The sequence below is a fragment of the Pinus tabuliformis genome, chromosome 8, assembly GCF_031772625.1.
Source record: "Pinus tabuliformis cultivar Carrire ecotype Pingquan chromosome 8, CPIR1, whole genome shotgun sequence".
Classification (NCBI taxonomy): domain Eukaryota; kingdom Viridiplantae; phylum Streptophyta; class Pinopsida; order Pinales; family Pinaceae; genus Pinus; species Pinus tabuliformis.
The window spans coordinates 1,963,728,844-1,963,753,706 of record NC_142294.1 but is presented as its reverse complement, the minus strand read 5'-3'; the positions used below and the strand labels follow the sequence as shown (position 1 = coordinate 1,963,753,706).

At 39.3% G+C, this 24,863-nt stretch overlaps 1 protein-coding gene and 1 long non-coding RNA gene across 2 annotated transcripts in view; one reads left to right on the top strand and one right to left on the bottom strand.

Annotated features, from left to right (window-relative positions):
- HK5 (histidine kinase 5) overlaps positions 1–24,863 on the top strand; it is a 327,201-nt gene that overhangs the window by 86,858 nt on the left and 215,480 nt on the right. The gene's annotated exons all lie outside the window — the stretch shown is intronic.
- The window catches only part of LOC149244319 (uncharacterized), a 301,816-nt gene continuing 284,103 nt past the window's right edge, over positions 7,151–24,863 (bottom strand). The window contains exon 3 of the long non-coding RNA XR_016246727.1: positions 7,151–7,420. This is a non-coding gene — a long non-coding RNA (uncharacterized LOC149244319). The remainder of the gene's footprint in view (positions 7,421–24,863) is intronic.

Sequence of the window (24,863 nt, the reverse complement as noted above, 5' to 3'; positions counted from 1 at the left end):
TGATTCCCATACTCCAACGCCTTGAGCCATTAAGAAATTTCTCATTCTTACCTTCCATACATCAAATTTTTCATTCAACACTAGAACTTTTTCAATTTGATTGTCTTCAGTTTTCATGGTTGAGGAAGAGACTTCTTTAGGAGGATTAGAAGCTTTCTTCCTTGGCTTTGCCATTTGTGTTCTAACGATCAACCTTCAAGCTATTAGGCTTTGAGTGAAGGTACTAACTCTAATACCAATTGTTGGAAATACTGAGAGGGGGGTGAATCAATATTTCTTTTCAATTGTTACTTTTATCAGTTAGATCACTTATATTTAAAACACAAAATGAACAATAAAAATAAATTCTTTTATTAATTTCTTCTTTACAATAAATCAAGTACAATATATGTAGGGCTCCAACCCTAGATGAAGACACCGATCTTCAATCTCCCAGGCTCCAACCTGTCTTTGCCAAGCATCGACTTGGACTTCCAGGGCTCCAACCTTGTCAATTTTGAGGCACCAACTTCAAGGGCTCCAACCCTATATCTGGTTCAGGCTCCGACTTGGTTTCTTGAGGACTCCAATCCTCTAGGGCTCCAACCCTATCCTCCAAGGCACCAACCTTGTCTTTTCAAGGCTCGACCCTCTTGGGCTCCAACCCTTGAGCTTTACTTTCTCAAAATGTGTTTGGTTATACTTCACAGCTCCCAATGTCTTCTTCAACGAGCCTTGTCAATCTTCAGTTATGCCTTCACTTAGTCTCCATGTCACGTCATCAATGACAACCTTGTTCTCTTAGAAGGTGTCACCACCGCTCTTCATCATACCCAGACAAATTCTCCAAGTCACCTCATGATGACATCACGGTCTCCAATGATCTCCACAAATCTTCAATATGTTGCTTCACAAATTTCTCCAACTCTGCCCTATTCTGTTCTCAAGAGAAGACTTCAACAAGCTCTAATTGTCCAATCCCAATAAATCAACACTTCGACCACGACAAATATGACAACATTGACCACGACAACTTCAACCACGACAACTACGACAGCTTCGACCACAATAGCTTCAACCAGGACAACTTCAACTAAGACAACTGCAACAACTTCAACCACGACAACTATGGCAGCTTCAACTACGACATCTTCGACCACAGTAGCTTCAACCACGGAAACTACGGCAGCTTCAACTGCGACCACGGTAACTACAACAACTTCGACTATGGCAACTACGACAGCTTCGACCATGGCAACTACGACAACTTCTCTACTCCTAGATCGAACCTGTGGAGGCTATTTAACCCAAGAATAATTCCACATACTTGTCTTCCTTGCTTTTCTAGGTTGCGACTGCTTCTCTACCTCTTGTCTTATCTCCACCGAAAATCTGAGCTTGAATGGACGAATTTAGGTTTATATTTATTGTGGTTTTTCCATACTCTGAAGGGACATGTCTCTTTTCCAAGGGTTATGAGCCTACTTAAGTCGACCTGGACAGTTTGACAATTTTTTACATATGATGATTTCAAAAAGTAATTTCTCTTCAAATGTAAGGAATTAGGAGGCAAGTGAGTACTTATTGGAAAGAGGAAAAAATCATCTTTAAGATGGTCTAGGTCCCATTGAGAAAAGATGCCTCTAAGGTGGCAAAAAATATATTTCTTTGTAATTGTCCTTAAATTTTATGCATAAAAAGTTTAGGACAACATGAGGAATGTTTGGGACGGTGTGGCTTCTTCATTGTTATCAATGTATGAGTGTGTCATCATGTAGGAGTGTTGCATTTATGTCATCATGAGTGTATCCAATTATGAGTGTATCATCCCGTGTCATCATATAATGGTGCAGTGATATGTCATAATGCAACATCATTAGGAAAGTTCTAAGGTAGTCTTCCAACCATCAAATAAGATCTTCCACGTCATCATCTAGTCTTCCAACCTTCATCAAGTGCCATCATCAATTGTGGTCATTCATTTAGTGTATGGCATCATCAACTATATGACTCCATATGTCATCAGGGTTAAGGTCTAGATATGCAACATTATAGTTAGTTCATGGGCTCCTTAGGACTTCTTTATTAATGGTTTGACATCTTCATTGATGGTATCCTTGTCAAACAAGAGTCTTGACATCATCATCTGGAACCACTCATCTCAAGAATATCGACATCTCAGTCAATGCCATATTGACATCAATGACAACCTTGATTAACACCGTGGATGTTGTTGCACACATTTTGTCAAATTTCCAAGGAAGTAGTTTTGTCAAATGCTTTCAAAGATTTGGATCATCAGCCATCAACTTTTTGAGTCATTGTAAACCCATTCTGAAAAATTTGTAATGTAAATGATGCTAGTACGACCGTGTATGTATGTAACAACCTAGGTAAGTCTATTATACGAATTTCATCCTATGAGGTTTTTCGTCTCATTGATTTATCTGTGTTTCTAAACACGAATAATCGGTGGAGTTTTTCCCTCTAGCTTAAACACCAAAGCTAGTGTGGAATTTATCATCAAGGTCTTAGGTGAGTCCTAGTGTTCTTAGTCAAGTCTATTGTAAAAATGATTTGGGAATAATTTAAGCTATTTGGCTAAATTATTTTATTACAAATCACTTGATCTACTAGATCATATTGTGTCACATAATTGGGTAAATATTATGAGGGTCTATAACGAATGGATATTCTCTCTTTAAGGGTTGAATTTGTAATTATATTATGTAAAGAATATTTTAGTGCATGGTCTCACACAATCAGACACCATGGCTAAAGTATTTGAGGGTGGAAAAATAATAAATCCCCTAAAGTGTTAACTAATTATTTTTTCTGGCAAAAATAAAATTAAATCCTAAGCTAGAAAATTAATTAATTTAGAGTCAAAAATTAAATTCTAGAGAAACTAATTTCTCCAAGTGGAAAATGACCAAAAAATTCATGGTTCATATTGCAAATTTCAAGAAAAATTGGACCCTCGGACCTTGGTAGTCAAATTTTTGAGGAAATTAGCTCAAAATAATTATTTTTGAGCTAATAAAAAATTATTTTAATGATAAATTCGAAAATTCCTCAAAAATAATTATTTTGACGGCAGAGATTAAAGGATCATCAAAGATTTATCGACAACCGATGGGGATCAAGCCAACTCGCTGTGATTTTCCACTTGGAGGATTTATCTATAAATAAGAGGTCATTTGTGTCTCAAGGCAAATGATATTTGGCTAATGTAACTTGTAAAAGTTGATGTAAAGCTACTGTCCCGCTTTGAACGTTTTGATTATCATAATAAAAGACTTGGGGGTGCAGTTCATGGTGTCTTTGTCTCGCTAATTTGTGTTATATGCTGGGTACGAGCATTCCTATATTGTGCTTTAAAATTTAATTGAATCATTATTTCATTGTAGATGATATGAACATTATATTGGTAAGTTTTGGGCTTATTTTAGGTGATCCGATTCATTGTATGTTTTAACTGTTTTTTCTTGAGAGAATATATAGAGTTCGCAGGTTCACCAGTCCTTGGGCTCAAAGTTCACAAACTGTGGACACAGGTCGACTATGTTTGGATCCTGAATACTTTATATGATTTTCTAACTTCGCTAAGGCTGTAGTTTGGCATTTATTTTTCGAAATACATCTAGACATTGTCAAAATCTACAAAAAAATCATTCTCAAAAATTATTCTAAGCATTGTACATTTGTATAATTTGTAAATATATTTTATATAATAATTTTGTAAATTATTGTATTTTCTAACCCTTGTTTTGCAGCTGGGGTTTTCTGGGGTTTTGGGATTTAAAGTTTTTGTATATATTAGGGTTTTCGTCTCTTGTAAATTCATTTGTGCAACAAAACTTCGAGCTAGATCTGAAGATTTGGAAAGTATTTCAAGATTTTCTGGCATCAAATATCATTGTGAGGGTTTCTAGGGGTGGATCTAGGCCTAGGAAGGCAAGATCCACCACCGACTTCCCATCCAAGTTCAACGTCCAAGCTAGAAGGAGAATCTGCTAGCCTTGTTGTGGTGCTTTGTAGTGAAGTTCTACCGTATTCAAAAATCTTAAGTAAAATTTAAAATTCTTTTAAAGATTTCTGAGATTTTGGGCCTCATAAACCTAGTCGTGAGCCCTCCAAGCCCTACTGTCAGCCTAAGGAGGCTCCTCCTCTTAGCCGCAGGCCCTTAGGGCTATTTTCAACCCTAGTTGTGGGCATCCAACCTTTCGCTCCCTCTCCTATCCTCTCTGCCCAACCTCCTTCCCCTCCGTTGCCCTTCCTTCACGCCCTTTTTACCTTCCCCGTGGCCTTCTCTCCTTCCTTTCCTCCTCAATTCCCCTTATTTCTCCCTCTTCCCTGCCCTTCGTTGCCTTCCCTTGCTTCCTCTCTGCCCCTTTTAACCTTGCCGCAAGCCTTCTTAGGCTCTTTCCTCCTCACCACAGAGTTTGAGGCCTTCTCCTTTGCCTCAGTGGGCTTCATAAGCCTAGGCCACAGGCCTTCTCTGCCTTGGATGGCGGGTCTTAGGGCCTTTCACCTCTACCATAGAACCTTAGGGCCTCTCCTCTATCCTGTTGAGGCTTGTCTAGTGCCTTTCTCCCTTATTGCCCTCCTTTCCTCGTCATTTTCCTTGCACTGTTGCCTCATCTTTGTCCTTGAAGGTATCATTTGTTTTTTGAGCTAACCTATGGTGTATTTTATAGAGAATTTGGTTAGAGACTTGTGTTTTTAAGGTGGCATGATTATTGAATAAAGTTTAAGCAAGTGAGCCAGCCTCCTCCTAGGCCTAGGGCCTTGCTGGTTTTCCATCTTCAACTTCACCGTTCCACTGTTTATTTCAACAAATCTATCACCTTATAACATTAATAAGGCACACATGAAATTTCTCTAAAAAATAATTAACAAATTGCCTCACACTTTAAGGGATTAACTGGATAAATTTGGCACTTTTGTTTTAGTGAAATCTCATGTTTTTTGGTGACTGTTATCTCTTTTCTGAATACATTATAACGTCTGATTCATAACAGTGACTTCAGCATCCTTTCATAGTGTGCATCTTCATTTGAATGTGCTCTTGAAGAATTAAACAATTTTGGGACAGTCTCATGCATTTGGCACAAAAGTGATTCATTGTTAGCTTTTTGTTCTCATGAGATTACTCACTGCTATCTTGATTATTCATTGAATATCATTTGGTAAACTTTAGAACAAAAGTAACATAAGAAGTTTTAATTGTTCCTTGTTTCATGGCATTATATACTATTGTGAAAAGGGTTGCTAGCTTTGATCATTTGGAATCCAACATTGTGTTTCCTTGTGAGTTTATGATCCACAAAGCTATAAACAAACTCACTAAAGCACTAGTCTCATCTTGTTGAATAAATCTAAGGCAACTAATTCATTGAAATTTTGGTGTTGACAAAATAGTCTTGTATTGGGATTTCCTCATTTGCATTGGCATCCTAGATGCTCTAAAACATAAGTGACTTGTTGCTACCCTGTTGACCCTGTCGCCTACGCCTATGTACAAGTCAGTGAAAAATGCCTTCAACCCCCTTGGTGTGGTTGGTGGCAAGGAACTAAGAGAAGGGGTTGTCACACTAAATCCCCTCTCTCTCCGTTTAAGTTATCTCCTAGGTTAACCTATGGGGGGTGGTCCCTAATATGGAAAATTAAGATAAAAGAAATGTGAGGTTCTAGAGAGATGTTAAAGTGAAAGTGGATTACTTTTAAGAACTATGAGAAAAATGTGATATGAGCAATAAAAATCATTAATATAATAAAACCATAAAACCAATGTTTTAAGATAAATTGCTCAACAAGAATGAAAGACACATTTGCTCAAAACAAAAGTAGAATGCTTCAAAAAATGAAAGCAAAGCAATTCTGAAATGGAGACAAAGATGTTAGCACGATAATTGATACAAGATATAAAATGCTTTCAAAATATAATCAATGCCTAAATCAAAGCATATAGAGATATCTTGCAAAAGGAAAAGCAATTAGTGTTCTACTTGCAAAAGGAAAATGAAACAATGCTTGCCAACATAAAATATTCAATAATGACAAGTAAAATGGACAATTGCAAGTGAAATCATAAGATGTATTAGCATGAGATGCACCTATACTAGATTTGAATGCAATTAGTCTTGTTTATTTTTAATCTAAAATGCCTAATCTAAATGAGAAGTCCTCATCTTGAGCTCTTACCAAAGGGTAAAAATTGGGGTGACTATAAGAAAGAGGGGGTGAGGGCATGGAGGTGTCATTAACAATACCCGTCTCTTGAGTCTGACGAGCCAGCGTGTGCCTTCGTTCCTACAAGGGGGCAAGCCACCTTTATAACTGCAGGGTCACAACGTTTTTACTTTACTTCATACCGGATGGAAGAATTTTCCAAGAAAGTCTTGTTCCCTATACTTTCTATCAAGCAAGCTTATACTTGGAGGTTAATTGAGTTAAAATTCAAACTATGCTAGAATTTGTAAATGATGTGCAAGTAAGTTTGCTTTGCAAAAAAGGAAATTGCCTCTAATAGATGGAAATGCTCACAATGATGTAACTTGAAAAAATTCTCTCAAAGTTGTACAAGATATGTAAACATAAGCTTCATAAATAAATGGAATTGTAAATTGCTCCGAGTAAATGTCGCAAACCATAAACTTATAGCAATTGAAAATAAGATGAAGCTAAAAAGTGAATGCTTGTTTGTAAAGTACGCTTTGAAAGTAAATGAGAAAAACCACAAATGAACCTATAGTGAGGCAAATTGTAAAGAAAGCAAATGTTAGACAACTAAATTAAACTTGCTACACAAATTGAGATACTTGCATGTAAGAAATGAGTTGCTCTAAAGCAAAATATCAACTTATACTTCAAAGCAAAAGGAATGAAAGGCAAAGCATCAAATGAAACTTGTAGCAAAATTTAACTTAGAAATTGAAATGTGATGGTGAGGTTGTGTTAATTTTAGAGCATGCAAAATGAGCTAAAAAGGAAAGTTAGAAAATATGAGATGCCAAAATTAATCCACCCACACAAAATCCTTCTAAATAAGGAGAAAGGATGCCTTGGGTAAACCCCAAGCTCCCACGAGAGAAAAAAAAGAAGAGATAAATTATTAAGATATTACAATGGTGTAAAAGCCTCTTAAAGGGTTGCCCAAAAGATGAAGGAGATTTGTACAAGATGAGAGCTAAAAATAGCTAGAATATCCCTCCAAACTATAGCAACCTCAAAGGGCAATGAAGTCCTTCTAAAATCAGAAAATTACAAGCTCCCAAAGGCCCATGGTCTAGCCTTCTTTGCAGCTCCTTCTAGTGTCCATGGCCTCCTTAGAATAGATCTTGGGTGCTTGAGAGGTCCTACAAGAAAGATAGAGTTTTCAATGGTCTTTCCTCAAGGCACTTGTTGTCAAAACTCCAATCAAAACTCCAACTATGGGCTGCAAAACCAAGACAAAATTAGTGTAGAACACATATAAAATGAACAAGTATGATACAAAATAATGTACAAAACCAAATCAAGTGATGGGAGTGAAGTTTGAACCCCATCACTTGCCTAGCTTGGAAAATGCTCTTAAATAGCTAAATAAATCAATGAAAGCACAATTTTTTAAAAGAGATTTAAATTTAGAAGTATTTGTTTGTACACAAGCTATGTCCAAGAAAATCTCTGCAAAAAACCACTTTATAAGATAAAACTATGGAAATTCAAAGAACCAATGAGAGCTCTTTGGAGAATGTGTCAAGAGCAGTGTTGATAATACCAAAATATCACAATATTTTTGGGGAGCCGAAATATGACCGATAAAATATCGCGATATTTTCACTCCCTGAACATATCACGATATTTCTGAGATATCTCCGATATCTCGCGAAAATATTGCGCAACGATATGAAATATCACCGGACCAGTTGGGTCGCGGCTAGAAAAGGGAATTATCGATTTTTTTGGCTCATTTTTGTTTTCTGAGTGTTGGAGAAGGAAGGGGAGAGCGTTGTGGTTGTTGTCAAGGAGGAATTGAGGATTGAAGAGCCATTATCACCACCAACTACGAATTTTTTGTTGATCAAAGATTGAAGAACAGTGAGACAATCTTCATTTCTTCAATTAAGAGGTATGTTCTAAAAAACCCCTATGTTAATGATTTTTTTGATAAATTTAGGGTTATTCTTGCTTGCCTCTTTGCCTACCAACATTTTGCTTCTTTTTTCTTCCATTTGCTATGATTTTCATGCCCATGAGCCAATGCAAGGGTTTTCTCCATATTTGGATAGCAAACTCCATTTCGTTTTTTAACTTTCAAATGCACCCTCTTATTGTCATTTTTCATTGAATTCACATTGCAAATAATGTAGCAAATGTGAAAATTCTATCACTGCAGCAATTTATTTATTTATCCTACTTATTTCATCATAAGTTATTCATGAAATTACTTCAGCAAACATTAAAATAAATACTGCTGCAGATATCACACTGTAATATAGAAACAAACATATGCAGCTCTTTGTCCTTTCTTCGGAAGGTGATGCTTGAAATTGGTTTTGTGATTTTCCTAATAGATCTTTTGATTCCTTCCAAACCATCGTCAATGTTTTCAAAAATAAATATGGGGATCAAAAGGATTCACCTTGTGCCTCTAATACTATGAAGAAGGATAAAAGTGATCCTGTGAAGGACCCAAATATCATAGAAAGGTGTCAAGAAAATGTGCCATATATCAGACATTGTGACCATTCTCATGACAAATCCACTTACGCAATTGCAAGAAGAATCCGCGATGGTGGAAGGGCAAGGACAAAGGATCAAATTAATATTAATGATGAAAAGGAAAATGATAAGCATCTTATCGAGGAACTAAAGCAAATGATTAAAGACATGCAATTCAGTCAAGCATAGTTGATGAAAACCATGGAACTTAATCAAAAAATATTAATAGCAGATCACGCCAAGGATATGAGAACCATGTATACCAAATTTTGGCCATAGAAGAAAAAACGAATGAGGAGCTAGAAATCATGAAAGTTAATCACTCCAATCAGATGACCACCATGCAAAATTATTTGATCACTATGGAAGCAAATCACAAGGAAGAAATGATTTTTATTAAAATAAATCATGATAGAGTGATAAAGGAAATGCAAGGCAGTCATATGTGTTGATTTGGGGTAGCATCATATGTGCTCTAGCCACGAAGAGGCTAAAGCACCTGAGATATCCAAGACCCGGAAATAGTTTGGACTAATTGTACCTAGTTTGGGAGATATTAAAATAATTAATATTTTTAATGGAGTTCCTAAGTTTAAACTTAGGAAAAATAAAATATTAATGGGTATTAATATAAAACTGGGTTAGAAGGTTCTAAAAGTCATGGATCAAGCCAAATCTAATATTAGTCGTTGATTAGAGATTTAATCTCGTTCGTTGAAGGACCAACGAGAAAAATATAAGAAGAGGCTTGAGGGTCAGTTGGAAGATACACCAGAGTGATCAGTCATTCGATTTGCTAGAGCAGGGTTGCTAAGCAAAGTCGAATCAGTGATCAGCAGTGAGTACTAGGCAGAGAGGCAGAGACAGTGCCAAGAGACCAACGCAGAAGCAGAGAGTGAGAGGCAGCAGCCAGTTCGGGTCACGCAAAGCCCAGCAGAGACAGTGCAGAGGCCAGAGGGATTGTGTCATCCACGCAGAGGCTGCAGGAGTGACGCAAAGGGTCCCAGAGGTTGCGCAGTGCCTCAGAGGGCTGACGCAGAGAGGTTTGAGGCTGATGTAGGGCAACAGGAGGCTGACTCAGAGGCTAGAAGGGCCAACACAGAGCTTCAGAGACGCTGGAGAGGGTTTCGTGGGACAGGTTTTCGGAACACCTGTTTCCAAATAGAGAGGTATTGATGCCGTGTATTTTTTCTCTGTTGGGTGAGTCGGTTAGGCACCCAGTTGTACTCAAGGAAATATTGCATCATAATAAACCCTCAAAATAGCTCCACTGGTTTTCTCGCATTGGGTTTTTCCAAGGACATTTGTCCAAAAATAATGGTGTCACTTGTGTGGTTGTTTTCTTTCAGTTGATGATCTGTAGATGTTGTGATTGTATTGTGTTTATTTCGGTATTTAAATGTTTTAAATAACTTGTTCAGAATTTACAAGTAGAAGAAATAAACCAGCGGAATACAGATTAATTTTCTAACATATAAACTTAGAAAATTCAACATGGTATTAGAGCGAGCTTGCAGATCATAGGAACGCTGAAGCCATCAGTTGAGCAGAGGATTTGCAGCAAATTCAGTTGTCCCGAGTTATAGAGCTGATCCTTGCAGAAAATGACAGAGGAAGGGTTGACGCAGAGGGACTGCATCATCAATCCAGGCCTGAGAGAGGCTAGCGCAGAGGCTGAGGAGGGAAGAAACAAGCTCACACAGAGCTAAGCAGAGGCCAGGAGGGCTGACACAGTTGGCTGAAGGAGTTGTTTTGCTGGTGCCGAGATTGTGCAGAGCCAAGAGGCCCAATCCTTCAGTTGTTGGGGCGAAGGAAGCTGTGGGCAGTTTGCGGGGACAAAGTTGATCCTTGCAGAAAGCGACAGAGGAAGGGTTGACGCAGAGGGACTGCGTCATCAATCCAAGCCTAAGAGAGGCTAGTGCAGAGGCTGAGGAGGGCAGAAACAGGCTCACGCATAGCCACGCAGAGGCCAAGAGGGCTGACGCAGTTGGGTGAGGGAGTTGTTTTGTTGGTGCCGAGATTGTGCAGAGCCAAGTGGCCCAATCCTTCAATTACTGGGGCGAAGGAAGTTGTGGGCAATTTGCGGGAGTGAACCTGGTGGGGTACTGTGGTCAGAACAGTACCTAACAGGGCAAAACCAAGGTAGAGGGAGTTGCTGCTGAGGCGGATTTCTAGCAAAGGAATCCAGATTAGTGTTGCAGTTGCACAGACGATTGGAGAGGGCAAATTTGATGGTTGGCAGAAGGATTTCCAGGAGGGAAATCGAGACTCAGAGGGAGTCCAGAGGAGAACTTCCAGACGGGAAGTAGAGAGACTTAGCAGGAGTCGAACCGAGAACTTCCAAGCAAGAAGTAGAGAGACTCGGAGAAGTCGACAGAGAAGAGCAGAGAGATGGTTGTGAATGGGCTGAGGGATCAGGATAGGCTGGATGGAGCGTCCAACTTTGTGGTCTAGAAGGCCAGGATCCTATCCATTCTAGACAGACATCGCATCAAGGGCTTCGCCTTGAGAGTAATGGTTATCCCAGTTGACCTGGTAGCTAATGAAAGGTACGAGGAGGCAATGGCCAAGGAAAAATGCATCATCCTTGATGGGGTTAAGGATCATGTGGTCCAACATATTGCCAAGAAGGAGACAGCAAAGGAATGTGGGATACCTTGAAGACGTTGTACCAGCATACTTCCGTGCAGAGGAAGATGCTACTTGAGAATCAGCTACGGTCATACCAGATGTAGAAGGGAGAGCAGATAGATCTCTTCCTCGGTCGGTTGAAGGAGATCCAGGACCAACTAACTTCCATAGGGGCCACGTCGGATCAGGAGTTGATGGTAAGAACCGCACTAAACGCAGTCTCCGAGGAGTGGGAGACATTTGTCCAGAGCATACTAGGCAGGGTGAATCTTCCAGATTGGGAAGAATTGTGGGCGGCTCTTCATCAAGAAGAGATCAGACGACTGACCAAGACGGGAAATAGTAGCCAAGGAATCCAGATCAAGAAGGAAGAGGAAGATGCAGCTCTGGCATCTGCGGGAAAGCAAGAGAAGAGGAAGAAGAAGGACCTCTCCAAGGTCAAGTGCTTCCACTATGGGGAACTGGGTCATTATGCGAAACAGTGTCCGAGGAAGAAGAACAAGGGAGAGGCGTCTGACTCTAAGGCAATGCTAGCGAAGGCGGAGAAAGAAGTCGAGGAGGATGATGATTGTGCCATGAGTGCTCATGTGCCACTAGAGAAGAAGTGGGGAGACATCGAGCTGTAGTCAAGAGGACTACAGGCGATGAGGGACGGGATCCTTGAAGTACCCAACCTCTTGGATCATACCTTGCTACAGGAGCCCTGAAGAACGAGTAGTAGGACTGGCAGATTCGGTAGAGACGAATGTGAATTAAGTGACAGAGAGTGCTACAGTGCAGGAGTCCTCAGGCAGCACGAGGCTAACAGGCTGCAATAGTGCGAGAGGCACGGGAGTGTTGCAACGGTGCAGGATGGCACAAAGAGGTGTGCAATGGTGCGAGATGCAGGGAGTTGTTGTAGCAGCACAGAGGTCAGTAGAGGGAGCACTTGTTAACAGCAGAGAGAGCTTTAGCATTGGGAGTGTTTCTAGCCTGACAGGGATGTCAGAAGTTGGGTGGATTAGTAACTTACTTCTCAGTAATTGAGTTGCAGTGCAGTAGCACGATGCAGCATGATGAGAGGGGGGTGCAGTGCAGATGTAGTGTTGGGAGGATGGACCAGCAGCAGCACGGATGTAGAGGGAGCTATCGTACAGATGCAGCAATAGCAGTGGAAGGGCCATGGGCAGCAGTACAGGATGCAGCAGTGCAAAGGATGTTGGGCGGGGAGGCCTAGCATCAGCACAGGGACCGATGCCAGATAATCAGGGTGATGTTCAGTGTGGAGTATTACTAGAGCACAGTCCTCGCTAAGAGGGAGCATTGATTTGGGTAGCATCGGATGTGCTCTAGCCATGATAATTGGTGGAAAGGTTAAAGCACATGAGATTTCTAAAACCCAAAAATGGTTTGGATAGATTGTACACGGTTTGGGAGATATTAAAATAATTAATATTTTTAATGGAGTTCCTAAGTCTAAACATAGGAAAAATAAAATATTAATGGGTATTAATATAAAATTGGGTCAGAAGGTTCCAAAAGTCATGGATCAAACCAAATCTAATCTTAGACGTTGATTAGAGATTTAATCTCGGTTGTTGAAGGACCAACGAGAAAAGTATAAGAAGAGGCTTGAGGGTAAGTTGGAAGATACACCAGAGTGATCAGTCATTCGATTTGGTAGAGCGGGGTTGCTAAGCAAAGTCGAATCAGTGATCAGTAGCGAGGGGCAATGAGTACTGGGCAGAGAGGCAGAGATAGTGCCAAGAGACCAGCGCAGAAGCAGAGAGCGAGAGGCAGCAGCTAGTTCAGGCCACGCAGAGCCCAGCAGAGACAACGCAGAGGCCAGAGGGACTGCGTCATCCACGCAAAGGTTGCAGGAGTGACGCAGAGGATCCCAGAGGCTGCGTAGTGCCTCAGAGGGCTGACGCAGGGCAGCAGGAGGCTGACACAGGGCAGTAGGAGGCTGACGCAAAGCCTAGAAGGGCTAGCGCAGAGCTTCAGAGACGTTGGAGAGGGTTTCGTGGGACAGGTTTTCTGAATACCTGTTTCCAAATAGAGAGGTATTGCTATCGTGTATTTTTTCCCTGTCGGGTGAGCCGGTTAGGCACCCAGTTGTACTCAAGGAAATACTGCATAATAATAAACCCTCAAAATAGTTGCACCAGTTTTCCCGCATTGGGTTTTTCCGGGAACATTTGTCCAAAATAATGGTGTCACTTGTGTGTTTGTTTTCTTTTAGCTGATGATTTGTAGATGTTGTGACTGTATTGTGTTTGTTGCGGTATTCAAATGTTTTAAATAACTTTTTCAGAATTTACAAGTAGAAGAAATAAACCAACAGAATACAGATTAATTTTCTAACGGATAGACTTAGAAAAGTCAACAATATGGCTCTTCAGAACAGGTTATAGGTTATGGAAGTTAAGCAGTATAATCAGATGATCACCTTTCAAAATATGATGGATACCATGGAGTAGAATAATGCCAGAGAAATCAATGCTATGAAGGATGAGCATTCTAGTCAAATGAATGCCATAATAAGCAAACAAATCATTCTTCAAAATAAGTTGCTGATAATGGAAAAATCACAGGTTCAGGAACTCCGGCCAAGGCCAAAGGATCTAGAACACAATCCTCCGAGCTCACAAAGCAACCTTCATCTTATTATGAAGAAGCCATTGATTCCATTGAGAAATGGTTAAATGAAGATTATCCAGGCAGGAAGGAAATTGATAAGAATCAGGTTGATGCTTTACAAGGTTGATCCACTAGTCATAACAGACCAGGTTCATGAAAATAAATAAGAGCAGGTCACAAAAGTCTTGGACGTTACAAATTTTCTATATGAGCGTTTTTCGGATCAAGAAGGAAGTTGTGAACCAACCACATCATCATCAACATCACATCCTACAGAGAGCAAAAGTAAAAAACGAAAGAGAAGAAGGAAGAGGTTTGATGCATCTGATGGTCGAGAGCAGCTTGATATTCGGATAAGTCAAAGTCCTAGTATTTTCATAATTCAACATGGCACATCCGAGAAGAAAACGACAGACTTGTCGAAGAGTCAACACATGCTCAATATACAGAGGGATGACATCTGATGCCATGGGGCATATTTTGTATAGTATCTCTAAACCTACTCCTTTTTTATTTATGTCGTTAGCTAGTTTTATTTCACGCATTTCAGTTATGTGTTCTTTATATTTTAGTTTGTTAGAGTAGATTTTTTTCTATTCCAACAGATTTACTATATATGCATAATGATTTCGATTTTGAATGGATATCTATTTGATGGACTTTTGTTTTCTTGAATACAGGATTCTGGAATTTTCACGTTACTTCATGGAAGCAACGTGTCCCCATATGGAGCCAGATGTTGCACACATTTTGTCAAAGTTCCAAGGAAGCAGTTCTACCAAATGCTTTCAAGGATTTGGATCATCAACCATCAGCTTTTTAAGTCATTGTAAATCATTCTGCAAAATTTGTAATGTAAATGATGCTAGTAAGATCATGTATGTATGTAAAAACCTAGGTAAGCCTATTATTTTGGTGACGATTTTCATCCTAAGAGGTTTTTCGCCTCACTGATTTATTTGTGTTTCTAAACAGGGATAATTGGCAGAGTTATTCCCTCCTGCTTAAACCCCAAAAGCTAGGGTGGAATTTATCATCAAGGTCTTAGGTGAGTCCTAGTTTTCTTAGTTGAGTCTATTGTAAAAGTGATTTGGGAATACTTTAAGCTATTTGGCTATATTGTTTTATTACAAACTACTTGGTCTACTAGATTATATTGTGTCGCAGAATTGGGTAAATATTACGAGGGTCTATAACGAATGGATATTCCCTCTTTAACGGTTGAATTTGTAATTATCTTATTTAAAAAATATTTTAGTGCATGGTCCCTCGCAATCAGACACCATGGCTAAAGTATTTGAGGGTGGAAAAATAATTAATCCCCTCAAGTGTTAATTAATTATTTTTTTTGACAAAAATAAAATTAAACTCTAAGCCAGAAAATTAATTAATTTAGAGTCAAAAATTAAATTATAGAGAAACTAATTTCTCCAAGTGGAAAATGACCAAAAAATTCGTGGATCATGAAGAAGTCAATTTTTGGAGGTCCTCCACCAAGGGAATATTGAAAATTTCAGGAAAACTTCGACCCTTGGACTTTGATGGTCAAATCAAAGTCAATTTTTTTAGGAAATTAGTTAAAAAAAATTATTTTTGAGCTAATAAAAAATGGTTTTAATGAGAAATTCCAAAATATCTCAAAAATAATTATTTCGATGACAAAGATTAAAATATCATCAAATATTTATCGACGACCAAGATTATTTTGACGAGCATCAAGCCAACTAGTCGTTATTTTCCACTTCGAAGGTTTATCTATAAATAACAGGTCATTTATGTCTCAAGACAACTGATCTTTGTTAATCTAGGCTGTCATTGATGTCAATATGGCAGTGTTTGTGATGGAAAATTCTTGTGACATGTGTGGCTGCCCATTGATGCCCATTGATCATAATACTGCTCATGGAGGATCCAAGGATTGAATACAAACATAATAGAAACAGTGGAACCAAGGAGGAAAGATATCGGATGCCATCAGAACAAGAGAAAGAGTAAAGAGGAGAAGCCATCGTGAAGCCAAAGAGTAAGATGAAGAGTTTATCGAAAGCCATCAAAGAAGCAAGTTATTGGAGCAAGAGAAGCAGGTTATCACATATGCCCAAGGGTAAGTGTTATCGAAAGAACAAAGAGCAACAACGATATCAGAGTAAAGAAGAAAACATCGAAGGATCCATATCAGAAGTATCGCATGTAATATATGCCCAAGAAGAACCGATAGGAAGAAAATAGCGGAAGAGCACAAACAGAGTTATCGGAGAAATCGTATCAGCAGTATATAATATCAGCATTTTCTATTATATGCCACTGCTCAAAACCCGCCCGTTGCGATATAAGTTGCGGACCCGATGGTCCCATTACAACACACCCTAATTATTATCGCATCCGCCGTATCAGAATCTTTGCCTTGCAAGTTATGAAGGCTTGTCACATTAAAACTCTGATTGCGATATAATATGCGGACCCGATCAGTGTATGGTAACAACCCTAATGTAATATCGCATCCGCCTATCGGAATTTTCATATCGCAAGTTTTAAAGGGATGTCTCATTAAAAACTACGATTGCGATATTATTGTGGACTCGACTACAACACTATAACATAACTTAATGTAATATCGCATCCGTTGAATCGCAAGTTTCAAAGGATGACGTGTAAAACCTCTGATTGCGATAATATTGTGGACCTGATGGATTCATTAAAAACAGTTCATTGAATATCGCATCCGCTCCATGGGAAGACAGAGCATGTGCACACTTGTAAAATCTCCAATTTTTATGATGTTGCGATTGCGGGATTAAAGGAATGACTCCGATTCTCATGAAATTGCGATTGCGAGATTAAAGGTGATGACATGGCATGTGGGACCTCCATGTGGGTATAGCAGCTCTTATGTGATTTCCGTAAATAATAATTCTATTGGATGAATATTGAAAAAGGGCCTCTCTGATATAATTTTAATATGGGACATCATAAGTCGGTCTCTTCTCCAATAAACGTGTCTTTTGGGTATTGATGAGACTCATATATATACAAGTTGAAATGCTTCACTTCAGGTAACAGATTTCGAGCATTTATCACAAAGAAGAAGGACAGTTCACAACTCGTGATAGTGAATTAGCATCAGAAAGGAAGCCAAAGGTCGAGCGAACAAAAGTGGAAGCCGAAGGTCGAGCGAGCGAAAAAGGAAGCCGAATGTCAAGCGAGCGGAAGTGGAAGCCGAAGGTCGAGCGAGCGAAGAAGAAAGCCGAAAGGTCCAGCGAAAGAAGAAGGAAGTTGAAGGTCGAACATTCTGTTGACTGGGTTATTTATTGAAAAGCTCGGACCTGTGTTTGACAGTGATTCAGATAACAATTCAAAAGGACGCTCTGCGGATCTAAGAAGATTATCTGAGTATGAACAGGGTTGTTTTTAATTGAACGCACAATATGAAACTGCGACAGTCACTCCTCTAAAGAAGTCACTCCTGAAGCAGTCACTCCTAAAGCATTTACCGTGACAGTGAGAACAGAGGCTTGAAACAGAGAGTTGTTTTTGTGCAGAGCTTAGTGCAGTTCATTGTAGACACATTGAAGTTGTGTGAAGACTATTGTAGATCATGATGGCTATTTGAAATCATCATGAGGTAACTTTGCAGACTTTGTTTGGGCAATATGAAGAATTGTGAAGACTCCTTCATATGAAGACAGGTTGTCATTGATGTAGCAGTGAAGCTGTAGATTGACAGAACACAGTGAAGAAGATTTTGAGAGCAGTGTAATACAATCAAAACATTTCTTGACAAGATAGGGTCGGAGCCCTTGGGGTTGGTGCCTCAGAATTGGAAGGATTGGTGTCCTTGGAGTTGGTGCTCCTAAATCCAAGGTTGGTGCCTTGACAAGATAGGGTCGGAGACCTTGGGATTGGTGCCTTAGAATTGGAAGGATTGGTGTCCTTGGAGTTGGTGCTCCTAAACACAAGGTTGGTGCCTTGAGAAGATAGGGTTGGTGCCCTAGAGGTTAGAGCCTCACAAAAGACTAAGTTGGTGCATGGCAACAGGTTGGAGCCTTATATATATTGTACCTGATTTATTGTAAAGATTATATTAATAAAGCATTTATTCCTATTGTTAATTTTGTGTTCTAAATATAAATGATTTAACTAGTAAAAATAACAACTGAAAAAGAATACTGATTCACCCCCCCCCTCAGTATTTCCAACAATTGGTATCAAAGCCAGTACCTTCACTCAAAGCCTAATAGCTTGAAGGTTGATCATTAGAACACAAATGGCGAAGCCAAGGAAGAAAGCCTCCAATGCTCCTAAAAATGTGTCTCCCTCAACCACCGAAATTGAAGTCAATCAATTTGTGACGGCTCCATTGTTCAATGGAAACTTTGATATATGGGAGGAAAGAATGAGGAATTTCTTAAAGACTCAAAGCATTGAAATCTGGAAACCGGTGATTGTTGATAGCATGATGGATGGAGAATCCAAGGAGTACAATGCAAAAGCAATGAAGGCAATCTTGAATGGGCTACCAGATTCTATAAAGAACAATTTAGGAAAATGTTCATCGGCGAAGGGTATATGGGACAAACTTCATGACCTTCACTCAAAAGGAGCATTGACCATGACCACTAGTCAAGAAAATGATGGAAAACAAGAAGAAAATCTAAAGCCCATCAAGGAAGCTGAAGATAAGATTGATGACATCAAGGCTAAAGAAGACCTAGAAGATGAAGAGAATGAAAAAGATTTTGAAGATCTCCTCACTAAACTTATGGCTGCCATGGAAGAGATTATCAATTTGAAAAAGGAAAACAAGGAACTTAATAAGAAAGCACTAGCTGGTGACCAAGACCAAACAAGGAAGAAAGTTGACCTTGTCAAGCTTCAAGTACAAGAAAGGGATGAAGAGCTTGCCAAGCTTAAGAAGGAATTTCATCAAAGCAAAAGAAAGCATCATGAAGAAGTCATATCCATGACAAATCAATTGGATAAAGCAAAGAAACGGGAAGATAACTTGTCAAGCCACCTTGAACAAAGGCACCAGAGCTTGAACAAACTTGAAGCAGAGATTGGTCAATACAAGGAAGAGGTCTCCTCCCTTAGATCACAACTACAAGAAGCAAGAAAGTTAGCACAAGGAGCTAAGAAGACAATGGAAGCATTGGTAATCATAGAAGGACAGGTTGATGAAGCAGAAAAGGAGAGAAACACCATGATATGTCAACTAAAAGCAAAGGATGGAGAAATCTTCAAATTAAAATCTGACATCAACCTTCTCAAGGTCGAAACATGTAAAGCTACAAGGATCAAGGAAGAAATGGAGAGCAGTCTAGCTAAGGAAAATGAAGAAATTTTCAAAATGAAATCAGATATCATCTCCCTTAAAATAGAAGCAAATGAAGCTACTTGTATCAAGGAAGAAACTAAGAAACAACTTTCTAAGAAGAATAATGATTGTGAAAGATTGGAAGAAGAGATTGTCTCCCTCAAGAAAAAGGTTGAAGGGATGGACAAAATCTTGAAGAGCTCTCAAGCCTTGGATGACATGCTTAGCCATCAAAGATCTCCATTTGATAAATCAAGTCTTGGCTATGAAGGTGAATCCTCAAGCAAGGGTGACCATACTTCAAACAACAAGGACATGAGGAAGCCTGATGGAAATAATAATGCTCCCAGTTCCAACAAAGGCAAGGAGAAGAGTCAAGGCAACAATGGAAGAAATCCCACTCCAAGAAGACTTGCAGATGATGTCAAGAATACAAAAGGCGATGAATATTATCAAGGAATCCCAAGGCAGAAAGGCTTCAGAAGTACATCAAGGAAATCTCCATCTCCCAGGTACCAAAGTTTATTTCTTGGTTATTGTTATTCTTGTACAAACTTTGGACACATGGAAAAAGATTGTAGGGCTTATAATGATCCCCGTCAATCTCCGAGAAGCAATTTCGCAAGAAGAAGTCATGAATTCTTATTCATGAACAACATAGAATGCTTCAAGTGTCATAACATTGGTCATATGGCACGTAATTGTAACTTGATTTGGGCACCTTCTCAAGCTAGAACTATGCCAGATAAGAAAGTTACACAAGTATGGAGAAGGAAGCAAATACAATCCGAAAGTCCCTTGAACTCTCCAGCCAACAACACATGTTATTGACCTGATCTTCGACAATCTAAGCATTTGATGGGAAGACTCTGCCAAAAGAGATGATGCATACAATTAGGGGGAGCCTGTGATTCTTGATCATTATTGCAGAAGCTATTCGTGAAAGGGTCCTTATGAAATCCTTGATGAGCTATATTAACAATCATTCTTTGATAAAGATCATTTCTCAAGAGCACTACATTGAAGAACATGATCTTGTAACCATCCTTTGGATTGTTGTTGAAGATGCTTTCCACTTGATCACTAAGGATAAATTGGAGCAGCAGAGAAGGCCATCCAATGCTAGAGAAATAGGGAAAATAACTATGTTGTTGGTATTACAAAAGTTGAATGTCTCGACTTAGGGATATAATGTGAGAACAGGTAAATCAAGGACAGTAATAGAGGCAACCTTAAAAGAAACAAACACATTTGGGAATGGAGCTTGAAGAAAGAGCAGTTGGAAGAATCTAGCATAATTGAAGCATTGCAAAAAGTTGTCAACCAGTAGAAATAATTTAAAAGATAGTCACGGATTAGATATTAAAAAAAAAGGGGAGAATGTTGTGATGTCGAATATAGCTCAACAACTTAAGGAGAAGCACAGAGATACAAAGGAATCCTGATTTGAAGAAAGATAGCGAGAATGACAATTTCAGTGGCATTTTCTCTTGATTCGGACTGTGAAGGCCTCTTAATTCTGACTGTGGAGACAACAGAATACAGTGTAGAAGCATAAAAAATTGGACTTGGACATTTGGTGTATGACTATTTGGAGTTTGTTTTGAAGCATTGAAGTGGAGCATATTTAAGCATTGTTGAAAGCATTATGAAGAAGTTCTGAGACATGAAGAGGGGATAATGTGCTAGTTGATGATGAGGCAGCAATCCTTCTATCTTGAGTAAAAAGAAGAGCACCACGACAGGGGGAGTAACATACCCATAAAATTATTATATTCATAAAGAACAGAAGCAGTTTGACAGGGGGAGCAGTTCGACAGGGGGAGTCCTTGTGCACTCCTTTGCCATTGATGTCAAAGGGGGAGAGAAGAAGAATATTGCCATCAATGACAAAGGGGGAGATTGTTAATCTAGGTTGTCATTGATGTCAATATGGCAGTGTTTGTGATGGCAAATTCTTGTGACATGTGTGGTTGCCCATTGATGCCCATTGATCATAATACTGCTCATGGAGGATCCAAGGATTGAATACAGACATAATAGAAACAGTGGAACCAAGGAGGAAAGATATCGGATGCCATCAGAAGAGGAGAAAGAGTAAAGAGGAGAAGCCATCGTGAAGCCAAAGAGTAAGATGAAGAGTTTATCGAAAGCCATCAAAGAAGCAAGTTATCGGAGCAAGAGAAGCAGGTTATCGCATATGCCCAAGGGTAAGTGTTATCGGAAGAACAAAGAGCAACAACGATATCAGAGGAGTAAAGAAGAAAACATCGGAGGAGCCATATCGGAAGTATCGCATGTAATATATGCCCAAGAAGAACCGATAGGAAGAAAACAGCGGAGGAGCATAAACAGAGTTATCAGAGAAATCGTATCAGCAGTATATAATATCGGCATTTTCTATTATATGCCACTGCTCAAAACCCGTCCATTGCGATATAAGTTGCAGACCCGATGGTCCCATTACAACACGCCCTAATTAATATTGCATCCGCCGTATCGAAACCTTCGCGTCGCAAGTTATGAAGGCTTGTCACATTAAAACTCCGATTGCGATATAATATGCGGACCCAATCAGTGTATGGTAACAGCCCTAATGTAATATCGCATCCGCCTATCAGAACTTTCATATCGCAAGTTATAAAGGGATGTCACATTAAAAACTGCGATTGCAATATTATTGTGGACCCGACTACAACACTATAACATAACTTAATGTAATATCGCATCCGTTGAATCACAAGTTTCAAAGGGATGACGTGTAAAACCTCTGATTGCGATAATATTGTGGACCCGATGGATTCATTAAAAACAGTTCATTGAATATCGCATCCGCTCCATTGGAAGACAGAGCATGTGCACACTTGTAAAACCTCCGATTTTTATGAAGTTGCGATTGCGGGATTAAAGGAATGACTCCGATTCTCATGAAATTGCGATTGCGGGATTAAAGGTGATGACGTGGCATGTGGGACCTCCATGTGGGTATAGCAGCTCTTATGTGATTTCCGTAAATAATAAGTCTATTGGATGAATATTAAAAAAGGGCCTCTCTGATATAATTTTAATATGCGACATCATAAGTCGGCCTCTCCTCCAATAAACATGTCTTTTGGGTATTGATGAGACTCATATATATACAAGTTGAAACGCTTCACTTCAGGTAATGGATTTCGGGCATCTATCACAAAGAAGAAGGACAATTCACAACTCGTGAACGTGAATTAGCATAAGAAAGGAAGCCAAAGGTCGAGCGAACAAAAGTGGAAGCCAAAGGTCGAGCGAGCGAAAAAGGAAGCCAAAGGTCGAGCGAACGAAAGTGGAAGCCGAAGGTCGAGCGAGCGAAGAAGGAAGCCGAAAGGTCCAGCGAAAGAAGAAGGAAGCCGAAGGTCAAACATTCTATTGACTAGGTTATTTATTGAAAATCTCGGACATGTGTTTGACAGTGATTCAGATAACAGTTCAAAAGGACACTCTGCGGATCTAAGAAGATTATCTGAGTATGAACAAGGTTGTTTTTAATTGAATGCACAATATGAAACTATGACAGTCACTCCTCTAAAGAAGTCACTCCTGAAGCAGTCACTCTTGAATCATTTACCGTGACAGTGAGAACAGAGGCCTGAAACAAAGAGTTGTTTTTGTGCAGAGCTTAGTGCAGTTCATTGTAGACACATTGAAGTTTTGTGAAGACTATTGTAGATCATGATGGCTATTTGAAATCATCACGAGATAACTTTGCAGACTCTGTTTGGGAAATATGAAGAATTGTGAACACTCCTTCATATGAAGATAGTTTGTCATTGATGTAGCAGTGAAGCTGTAGATTGACAGAACACAGTGAAGAAGATTTTGAGAGCAGTGTAATACAATCAAAACATTTCTTGACAAGATAGGGTCGGAGCCCTTGGGGTTGGTGCCTCAGAATTGGAAGGATTGGTGTCCTTGGAGTTGGTGCTCCTAAATCCAAGGTTGGTGCCTTGACAAGATAGGGTCAGAGCCCTTGGGGTTGGTGCCTCAGAATTGGAAGGATTGGTGTCCTTGGAGTTGGTGCTCCTAAACACAAGGTTGGTGCCTTGAGAAGATAGGGTTGGTGCCCTAGAGGTTGGAGCCTCACAAAAGACCAAGTTTGTGCTTGGCAACAGGTTGGAGCCTTATATATATTGTAAAGATTATATTAATAAAAGCATTTATTCCTATTGTTAATTTTGTGTTCTAAATATAAATGATTTAACTGGTAAAAATAACAATTGAAAAGGAATACTGATTCACCCCCCCCCCTTTCAGTATTTCCAACAATCTTTGGCTAACAAAACTTTGTAAAAGCTGATATAAAGCTAATGTCCCATTGGGAACGTTTTGATTATCATAATAAAAAACTTTGGGGTGTAGTTCATGGTGTCTTTGTCTCGTTGATTTATGGTGTGTGCTATGTATGGGTATTCCTATATTGTGCTTTAAAATTTAATTGAATTGTTATTTCATTTGTAGATGATAGGAACATTCTATTGGTAAGTTTTGGGCTTATCTTAGGTAATTTGATTCATTGTATGTTCTAATAGTTTCTTCTTGAGAAAATATATAGAGTTTGCAAGTTCTCCAGTCCCTGGGCTCCAAGTTCACAAACTGTGGACACAGACCGATTATGTTTGGATCTTGAGTATTTTATATGATTTTCTAACTTCGCTAAGGCTATGGTTTGGCATTTATTTTTCGAAATACATCTAGCCATTGTCAAAATCTACAAAAAAATTATTCTCAAAAATTCTACTAAGCATTGTACATTTGTATCAGTGTTGATAATATCGCTGAGATATCGGCGATATTCGGAAATATCGCGATATTTTCGGCAAGCCGATATGTCGCCGACAAAATATCGCGATATTTTCGGCTTTTGAAAATATTGCGCGATTTCCGAAATATCGCCGACATTTCGGAAAATATCGCGCGACGATCGAAAATATCGCCCGGTGACTATAAAAAATTTCTGCATGGCCTATAAAAAATTGATTTTGGTTTTTTTTCATATCATTTTCATTTCTGATTACTGGAGAAGGAAGGGGAGAGCTATGTGGTTGCTGCCAAGGAGGGTTTGAGCGTTCTAGGCCCTAGTATTGATATGCTATTCATGTTAATGTTAAATTCTTAAAGTAAAAGTGACATTCTCCTTAATCTTCATTTTCATCCTTTTACTTAAATTTTTAACATTACCATGAAATGACTCAGGATGTTTGAGAGTGGTTCCGGCCTCATTGGATTTCATATGGAGAAAGTAGAATTTTAGATTTCATTCAAAATGCAGCAGACTTATCATTTTTTTAGGATTTCAGGATTGGGAGATTGTAATGTTTCCAGGGGACACCACTTGCCCGGGCTACCCTTACCACCAGTAGAGGACGTGGTCTACCTCCTATAGCTCCTAGTTCTAATTCTTTAGCTTCTCGAGCATAGCAAACTCCACTGCCAACTCCACCAGCACCAGCATCTACATCTAGAGGGAAAGGGAAAGCTGTGGCATTTTCTCGCAAGAGGGGCAGAGGAAATCAATAGGATTAGACTTTAGTTATTTTCTTATGTGCTTCTAGGTTGTACATGAACAATGAACATTGAA